The sequence below is a fragment of the Catharus ustulatus genome, chromosome 11 (assembly GCF_009819885.2).
Source record: "Catharus ustulatus isolate bCatUst1 chromosome 11, bCatUst1.pri.v2, whole genome shotgun sequence".
Taxonomy (NCBI): domain Eukaryota; kingdom Metazoa; phylum Chordata; class Aves; order Passeriformes; family Turdidae; genus Catharus; species Catharus ustulatus.
Window position 1 is genome coordinate 7985705 of NC_046231.1, and position 9653 is coordinate 7995357.

Consider the following 9653-nt stretch of genomic DNA (forward strand, 5'->3'; position numbering starts at 1 on the left):
CATTATATGATGCTTTCTTAGAAATAAAATAATATTGATCATGTTTATCACTGGAAAATTGGAAAGACATCGATTTCATGTTACTACAAATGAAATAACCCCTGCTCAGGCTTATTTATGAAGTTATTTTATGTGTTCAATGTGGTCTGAACATGAAAATATGACCTGGCATCTCTAACTCCTGCTTTATTACTGAACAATCAAATTCAAATTACAAAAAACGTGTCCTGTTTAAATACTGTTAAAGAATGCAATTACACCAAAAAAACCCCAAAAAAACAAACAACCAACTTGCTGAGCCTGTATGGCCATTGCTTTGAAATGTTTTTGGTATCAGCATTCATCAGATGAGGCAGTTAGTGTATCCTGCACACCGTCTGATTTTTAGACCTTTTTAGTAATGGAAAGCGAGCCAGTAAAGAACAAAGAAACGACATGAAATTTGGAGGGAATTTTAGGGCTCTGAAGAGGAAGTGGGGAGCTCTAAAGGGTGCAACAAGCAGTGCCAATCGCTGTTCCCACACTGATCAGGAAGAGCACCCTGCCTGCCTCTCCCGGAGTTCTCCAAGCAGGGCAGCAGGCTGGAGCTTTTGTCATGGTCAGAACAACAGATGTGGTTTATTGTCCTGCCCGGGTGTGGTGATGAAACCCAGAGCTGCCTGACAGGTACCTCTGTGCAGCACCAGGAACGAGCTGCACACCTCGTTCCTTTTGCCACTTCCTGGCCCTGGTTTTTCCTGTCATTACACCTCTGTTTTTCCAATGCAGGCTCCTCCCAAATAAACAATCCACCCCTAATGACTTGTTCCCCATTGGCTCCAGTTTTGCTACATCTGCACTCAGATTTGGGTTACTTAGATAATCCCAGCCTTACATGGTATTACTGACACGGTTACCCTGGGACTGGTGGCCTCCTGTGACTTCAGTCCCTGGAATGTCCCTAGCAGTCCTTTCCAATTCTCTCTGCAGTCTGTCAGTTTCTCTAACTCCTCCTTAAGCACCTGTGGGACCAAGCCACCCTCGCAGTACTATCTATAACTTTTGTCACCCCCTCGTAATGTTATTTGTAATTCCTAGTGAAATTTTTAATATCATGTCATGTCAGTAGTTTCACACATTTTGTTCAGTTAACTGCATCTTGTGCCAAAATCAACTCCTTGGTCTGTCATTTGCCTGCAACCCCAACTGAGCATAGCTGAGAGAAAATCAGAAAGTTACTTACTTTTTATCTGAGTGCTGAGCATGTTTTCCTTACAAAATTAAAGCAGACATCAGCAAGGAGGGGAACAGTGGCAGGTAGTGCTAAACAAGCAAAAAAGCCTGCACTGTGGAGTTCTGTAAGGGGGAGCAGGGAGGGAGAGAGTTTAAGGGATTTTCCTTCTGAGTTAGCTAGAAGAGTCTAGGAGTTCTGCCTTTTTAAATGCCAAATTATCAAGGGCATGACTAGGTTTTTCCATCAGAAGGGTATGTGGCAAATCCTTTTTTTCTTGAAAATAGTATGTCTCAAATTCAGATTTAGGTTTTGGAATTTTTGGGTGTAGAGTCAAAAGATCACAGAGCAACATGCACTGGGGGGAAAGTGATTTAATTTCTTCCTCACTGAGACATTTCTGTGATGAACAGTGTTTTGTATAGACCTTTTTCAAGACTGGGAGTGATCAGAAAATATACCAATTAAATTTATGAACCTTATCTTTTCCTAATAAACTCTTGGTCACACACATTTCTCTGTGAGCCAGAGCAAGATATATTGAAAGTTTCAACACAGCTTGGCATATGGTGTCTGAGATGAAGTGATGAAGTGCTAAGTTAGATTATCAGGCTGAATTTATAATGGTCTTTAGCAAGATGAAAAGTCTTTTTTCCTAAGCTTGGGAGAAAGCTCAAAAGGATTGTTATTTTATCCTGTGGTAAGAGCTGGATGAGTTAAAAAAAAAAAAAAAAAAAAAAAAAGTGTATGTATATAAAAAGCTAAAAAGTGTGTGTGCATACGCACATTGAAAAGTTGACATTGCAAGGACCTTCCTTCCTTCTGCATTTGAATTGCAGCTGATTGGACCCATCACTGATTTCCCTGGAAGCTTTGTACTAAACAGTGCTTGAGAACAGCCTGTGCATTTCTATCTGTGTCTGTGTCTTAACTCTGGATAAGCATCAATACCCTATTATTTTATTCTAATCCTAATTTTTGGTATTATTTGGCAGGTTCACCTTGTGCAATTGTTTAGCTTGTCTGCTGTTCCTGATGTGCTAAAACTGTGCTTTGGGGGATTTTTATGGAATGCAGTTTATTGCAATAGAAGAGTGATACAGGTATGTTATATGGGTATCAATAGTGAAAAAAGGTGTTGCAAAATTTAGTTTCTGTAAGGGAATCAGTGTTTTACCTTAAACAAAAAGAAGTGGTTTTTAGAATTTGTTCTTAATACCTTTCAAAGATCCTAACTTAAGACTTGAGATTTTTTGTGAGAAGTTTATTTAAAACTCACATTTTCTATCTTTGCCTGAGAGCCCCTTAATTTGAGAATTATAATAATTTGGAGGGAGGGAATGTACATTCTCCATTTCAAAGAGAGGCTCCTGCCTTTCTTAGCAGACACCTGTCCTCCAAACCAGGACAGCCAGCAAAACCAAAACATCTTTGCTGAAACATGATTTTGGATTAAAAGTATAAAAATCAATGCTGAAAAACGATCAACCAACCCTGTTGCAGTCTCTCTCTCTCTTATATAAATTCCTGAGGTCCAGCTGCCTTCTTTTCCTAATGTAAAGATCTCAGTGCTACTGTAATCATAATAGACAAAAATGTTTTTAATGAGATTTGTGCTTGGAAAAAGTGTTTCAATTGATTAGGGTGTAATAGTGCATGTAACAGCAGAGATGTAAAAAGTAGCCTTGGTGTTTGTTTCTTTTAGTTACCATGGTTTGTAGTATAACTGTTGTGCTTGCATTCAATACTTTATATAAGAGTTTTCTTTTTTTCCAGTGTATAGAAAGTCCCTGAGTTGGATGCATGCAATATTTTAATTTTACTGACAATTAAAGTTCACTTACACTGCAGGAACTCTTCACAAGCATTACTCTGAAGCCCTGCTGATTGTGTGCACTTTACTCTGTGTGGAGTCAGAACAAAAGACTTTCATAAGATAAAGGCTACATTTGGTAAAAACACCTGCAAACTCACCATCTCTGTATGCAACCCCAGATTTACACAGGTTTTCTATTTTCATGCTTAAAATTTGGATTCAGCTAAAGTTTACATATTTTTGAACTATCTACTTTTAACAGTCTCTCCTTTTAGGGCCTGTTTTCTGTAATGGGTGGAAACATTCTCAGTGAAAAAAAAAAAGTTCTGTCATTTACTGCTTTGTGTTGCATCTATTCTTTATGTGAAGGCCTGTTCTCAATAAAAAGAGAGTACCAAGGACGTTTTCCTGCCACATAAATGTAAAGAACCTGTTGCTACACCTTTAGATGTATTTAAATTTTCCTGAAGTATGTTGGAGCTGGTACAGGTAAACCAGGCCCTCTAAAAGTGGGGGGAGAGGGGAATGGCTGTGAAGAGTGGTGGTAAAGGTAGTGGTGGACAGACTGTGAAAAGATTTAAGCCAGGATGAAAGAAACTGTTAGTGAAGGTAACAGGACAAACAGAAGTTGTTTAATGTTTACTTATCTTAAGAATACGTTAGCAAAAACCCAAAACCAACAGCTTCTGGAGGTGATAAGATCCCTCTGAAGGTCCATGTGCTATACAACATACCTTTTGAGAAGAAAAGAGGCAGCAAAGGTGTGTAATATTTTGAGGCTGGAACATGTGACAACTATAATGGAAGTATTCTGTAGAAACAATTCACTGAATAATTTATTTATTCTATGGAGGAAACCACACCTGCTCATTAGCCTACCCATAATCTGTCTTAAACAAAGCCAGCCCAGCTTTTGACAGAATCTTTTCCTGCAACAGGGTAAAGAGATTCCTGAAAGTTGTTACTGAATTCCAGTTGGTGATGAATTGTGACTCTTTTGTCTATGCTTTAAGCTTACATTTTTAATTTTATTATAGCTAAGAGTCAAATTATTACTACATCAACACATTCATAGTCAGTGTTTAGGAAATGCATAAGGAATGTATTAGAAACTGCTGAATATCAGATTTCTGCGTTTTCATTTTCCATTGCACACAGTCTTCCCAATTTACATGGTGTCTCAGATAAATTACTTTACACAAAGTATTTCACTACAGTTATTTTCATGAGTGCAAAAACTACAAAACAAATAACAAAGAATAATGTTTCATCCTAAGTTATGAAGGTATCTGCATTTTCTCTTGTCCTTTATAGAGCCAAAATTTTGATGTCTAGAGTTATGTGTTATTTTGGAGAAAGTGCATCTGATAAAAGTTTTATGTACAAGATAGATCCTTGTGCTTAGAAAAAATGCAGAGGATTGTCACATTTGGAGCTTTCTAAAATGAAACACTTTTACAAGCTGAAGCAGCATTTCTTGACCAGTTCAAAAGTGCTGTTTCAGAGCTGTGTACTAAAGGGCACATCTCTCCTTGTAAAGAGATTTTTATGAGTTTGTTTAACCATCAACACCTATTGCATTATTCGCTGTAGTTCTAAAGGTTACTTCATAACTTTAGTTTCAGATTTGTTCCAGTTGATTTGACTTTTGCCATTGATTTCAGCATAAGTGTAAGTCTGGAGCTTTACTAACGTCAGTCTGGTCTTTTCCAATTTGAAACATGTTTGAATACCAAGTTAAAATCAGAATAATTTTTTTATCTATCACTGAACTAATAATGTGGACAGACTATCTGAAAGTGAGATTTTTGCCTTTCAGCTACCACCAATCTCTTCAGCCTGCAGGAATAGTACGTAACTTAGGGGAGAGAAATACTAAAATTGACTTGCAGATAGTCTCTTGTATTAAAAGCAGGAATTGTCTATTCATGCATCTGCTACCTTTGTACTCTGTGAAAATGTGAAAAATAACTGTTAGCTTATCATCATCATCATACTCCTCTTGAATAATGACTCATTTCTGACTTCTGAGAAGTCTGGGAAAGATGAGGAAATTGAATCTCTTCCTGTGTTATTTAATGACTTTTTTTGTTTGGTTAGGTTATTTTTGTGTGTGTGGTTTTTTGTTTGTTGGGGGGTTTTTTAGGTTTTTTTTTAGTAATTCAAAGTAGGAGAACAAGGCCTGAATGAAAAATAATGAAAGAGTTTGTGAGAAACAGTAATACTTAATATATTCAAAGATGGCTGTCCTGATTTGGTTGCAGGGTTCACATATAAGATGGGGAATTTTAACATCATCTAATCAAACTTCCCCACAAATAAAGGCCAGACTACCTCGTTCTCAGCTAAGACTATTTGTGATATTAAGCTGTTGTTCTAAAGAATTTGCCCCAGTGATGCATTTTGGTTAATGCTTCTAATGGAGCACAGTAGTTATCCCTTTCATAAGCTAAATGCAGCATCTTCAGCTAAAATCTGATTTGCAAATTAATCAGGAAACAGGAAGAGTCCAGACAAAAGGGTACTGTGAAGGGAATCTGACTTTCTCTGTGTATACCATTTTCCCACCTTTTAAATATAATTTAAATAGTCTGTGTTATGTTGGACATGCATCTTAGCATATCAGATGAGTATTTGGAGATGTATTTTTTGTTTGTTTGTTTGTTCTGTCATCTCTGTAAGGAATGAGGGAATTTTGCATCTGCTGCATGTGGAAAAAATTTCAAGCGAAACTAACTCAAATGCTTTATTCCACTTAGTTTATCTCTGCTAGGGATACCCACTGCAGCCCCCTGCAAGTCTGCGCCCACGCCTGGCCCGTTTCCTGCACACAGCTGTGGCCAGGGAAGTTCCTGCAGCCAGGCTGAGCTCTGTTGAACTGGAGGTGGCAGTCACTGACAAAATAACATCTTAGCTAGAGGTCTGAGGCGTGAGAACCCCCGGCTTTTCTCAAGGCCGGAGCTCTCTCTCCCTGGAATGCTTTTCAACCCCGTGATTAAAGCTGGGAACAGTTCTTTAAGATCGTGTGCCAAACGATGGCTGTCATCAGGGTGTGCTTTGTGCTGTGTTACATGCTAGCAGCTCCCTCTAGGAGAAGTCTGTGGTAAAGGACTTAAACTCGTTTCTCTTGCTGCTTATTTGCTTTTTCCCTGCATCTCAGAAATCTTCCATGTGGCAGTGAAGCAGAGGCGGACTGGCTCTGTGATAAGGTTTGGGCTATTCCTGGTGCTGTAGTGAATGCACTGCTGGCAGCAGTGTAGTACTGCTGAAGGCACTGCCTTGCTGAAGTCTTCCTGTTCTGCCTTGATTCTCAAAGAAGCAGGCACGCTAGGAGAACAATTACAGAGGTTCATCTTGAGTATCTTCAGATGAATTTGAACTTTGAAATCTCCTTTCTATCTGGAGAGAAATTAGTCCCCCTCAAATAAGATGAAATGGGCATACTTAATTTCTGGTTAAAGCTGAAGCATGCAGTTCAAAGAACATTCTTGTTCCTTTCTCATTCTTATCAGCAAATCTGATAAGAAAAAAAAATGAGAGAGAGAAAGGCCTGGTGTTTAAAATGTGGCAGTTTTCCAAATCTAAGTAATGTTGGTGACTTAAAAAAAATTCTAAAAAATACTGTGTGTTGTGACAGTTGGGGATGCAGCTGACCTGAGCTGAATTCAATTACCTTAAGGTGATGAACTTCCTTATGTCCTGGGTATTATTTCTCCCTCTTAACCGTCTCCTTTCATTAAAGGATTTTTCGTGGGCAGCCGAGGAGCTCAGCCCTTGTGTCCCCTGCTCGTTCCGGAGCCCCCGGGCCGCCGTTCTCGCCGCTCGAGGGAGCTCTTGCTTGGGAAATGATTCCGATCCCACCTGCCTCTACCGTGCCCACACCTAAAATCCTGCTTAAACTTCCCCTTAAACTTCACTTTGTCACACTAAACATTTTACATTAAAATTACTCATCTTCAATTTTCAGTTAGGACAGAAGTATCAGGAATTGTTGCCATAGTAACTTGAAAATAGATGCTTCGAAACACAATCTACTAAACTGACAGTAAATTAAATTTGGAATAGTTTTGGTAATGGGACTTCTGTAAATTTATTAAACTATCATTTTCAGCAAAATCTGGTCCATATTTCCTGGTCAGATAGCTGTGGCAGTCGGTTATATTTTGGTGCAAGGGAAACCAATTTGAATACAATCCAGTGCTTTCCAGTTTGGACCTGGTAACAGAAATAATAGTGAGAAGAATAAGGTCATCCGTTCAAAAAGAAAGGCAAATAATAAATTTTTAAACCTATAGGTAACAGCAGAAAAGAGGAAAAAAGATTTGTAAATGCAAACAAACTGAAAGCAGAGGATGACATGTTTGCAATAGATCCTGCAGAAATGGGGCAGTGTAGGGAAGTGCTGTGTCATGGAGAGTGGCAGCCAAAGCCACTTTTCTGTTTCATGTCATGGGAAGTGCAGCCACCTCTTGTCAGCGCCTCAGGATCATAGCTAGGATTTGTAACACCCCGTGCTGTCTTTGAGTAGAGATCAAGCTTTGTTAAGGAAATTCTTTACTTCCTGTTGAGGAAACAAGAAGAAGAACTCATTCCTTCAACAAGTTTAGAGATTATTTCCTAGGTATCCAAGTTATGACAAGGCCTGTATCTCCTTGCCCCTTTTAATATTACTTTGGTGATTTTTAGTGAAATAGTTAATCAGAAAATAATTTTGAACCTAAACAGTCAAATTTTCTGTTTTCCTACTGATTGATAAGAGTTAGTGAAGGCAACCTTTTCCTTTTTGCAAGTCTGTAAACTATGAATGAATACTTTTTGGAGCCTTCAGATGACTCAGAAAATAGAACTAAAGAACTAAATGGTAGACAGCAAGCCTTTGCCTGGTAGCCAAGAAACAAGCATTTGGCAATAATCCTGGGGCTTCTGATTACAAGCTGAAAGAGAAAACTTTATTATTTAAAGTACAGAAGACACTGAGAGAAGCTTTTTCTGTAGTATTCTTGATTATAGGAATGTAATCTGTCATTTAACAGAGATAAAACACTCTGCTGCCAAATCACATGATGTCAGAAACCAGAGTGTAAAGTAAAAATCTAAGGGCAAAACAGGGTGATGCAAGCTGTTGCTTGTTTTGTGTGTATGTGCATTTTAAGAAAGGGACGAAATAACAATATCAACATTATTTTAAAATACCCTATAGAAACCGTATTGCTTATTTCTGACTAATTATGTCAACATGTTTAAGATAGTATCCTGAGTGAGTTGTCTATATATGGTTCACTCTATAATATATATATAGTTATATATATTTGTAATAGTGATTTGCTTTGAAAATTTTTATTTCTAGACAAGTAGGTTAGCATCACCTCAGGTATAATTTCAAGAGATTTCAGGTTTCAGGACAGACTTTGAGAAATACATCCTTGTAAGAGACTCAGTTTTGCTCTTTCATAATTTATAGCCTATATAACAATGAAGCTCAGATTTGTGGCTTTTTACTTTGGTATTCCAGCATAGAACTGGTGTCACAGTGGTGCACGCTGGCTTCCTAACTACATTCAGTGAATGGGGAGAAGAGCTTTTTTTGAACTGCCTGTGGGAAAATGGTCTGTGTGTTGCCAAGTGGTTGTTGCCTTATTAAGCTTTAAAACAGTTTGGCTTATATAGGGGAAAAAAATCTGAAACCTTGGGGCCTTTAATTCATTCGGTTCTAATTGGCTAAACCCAGGAACAATTACAATTAATCAAACAAGCTCATCTGGCTCAGGAAATAAAAATACAGTACCTGGTTTTGACATGCTGACACTTAAGTGAGCAGCTGACTTTGGCTGAGTATATGTATTGATAATTTTGTGGCTGAGATGCCCTGGTGGGGTAAGGTCTCATAACCATAAACACTGTATTTCCAGCTGGAGAAGTGAGTAATGAGCCCAGCTACCCTCCAGCATTGCTGCAGCTCACACTCTACCTTCAACATTGCCTGTTCCTGTCAAGTGTGGGAACATGTGGGCAATAACAGCTCAGTGCTCCTGACAGGGAGCGAGCCAAGCACTGCCGTAACAGGGGGAGAAGGAGAGTTCAGTGCTGGTTCTGAGCTGAGAGAGAGCACAGAGCCTGCCTACAACAAAGCAGCAAGATGAACTAAATCAAATAATAGTTTCCTCCTACTGCTGGCAGAGCTGTATCAAAAGAAGTGTGATATGGCTGGAGGAGATCAATAGAGGAGAGAGCCATCCCTTACAAAATACTTCAGACATTCTTTGGAAAGGGAATATGCTGTATTAATCCTGAGAGACAAGTATTTGGTATAAAATAGAAATAACTACTTAAGTATTGAGGATCTTTTTTCTTTCTATAGTATATGCATGAAGTCTTCCAAAGTTAAAGACCATGCTCAGAGAGTGCTTGTATGGGGTTTTTTTGTTTCGTAAATTAGGATTTTAATCCTAGCATCTGCTGTTCTCCTGAATAATTAAACTAAGCTCCTTAGACTTATGCACTAAGATTCCAAACACTTCTACACAAGTAGTAAATAACTTGCTTTTCAGAACAGCCAGATTTACTTCATTCTCCATTCTGACCCAGTATCACCATGGATAGTAATAGCAAGATTTACATCATGTGTAT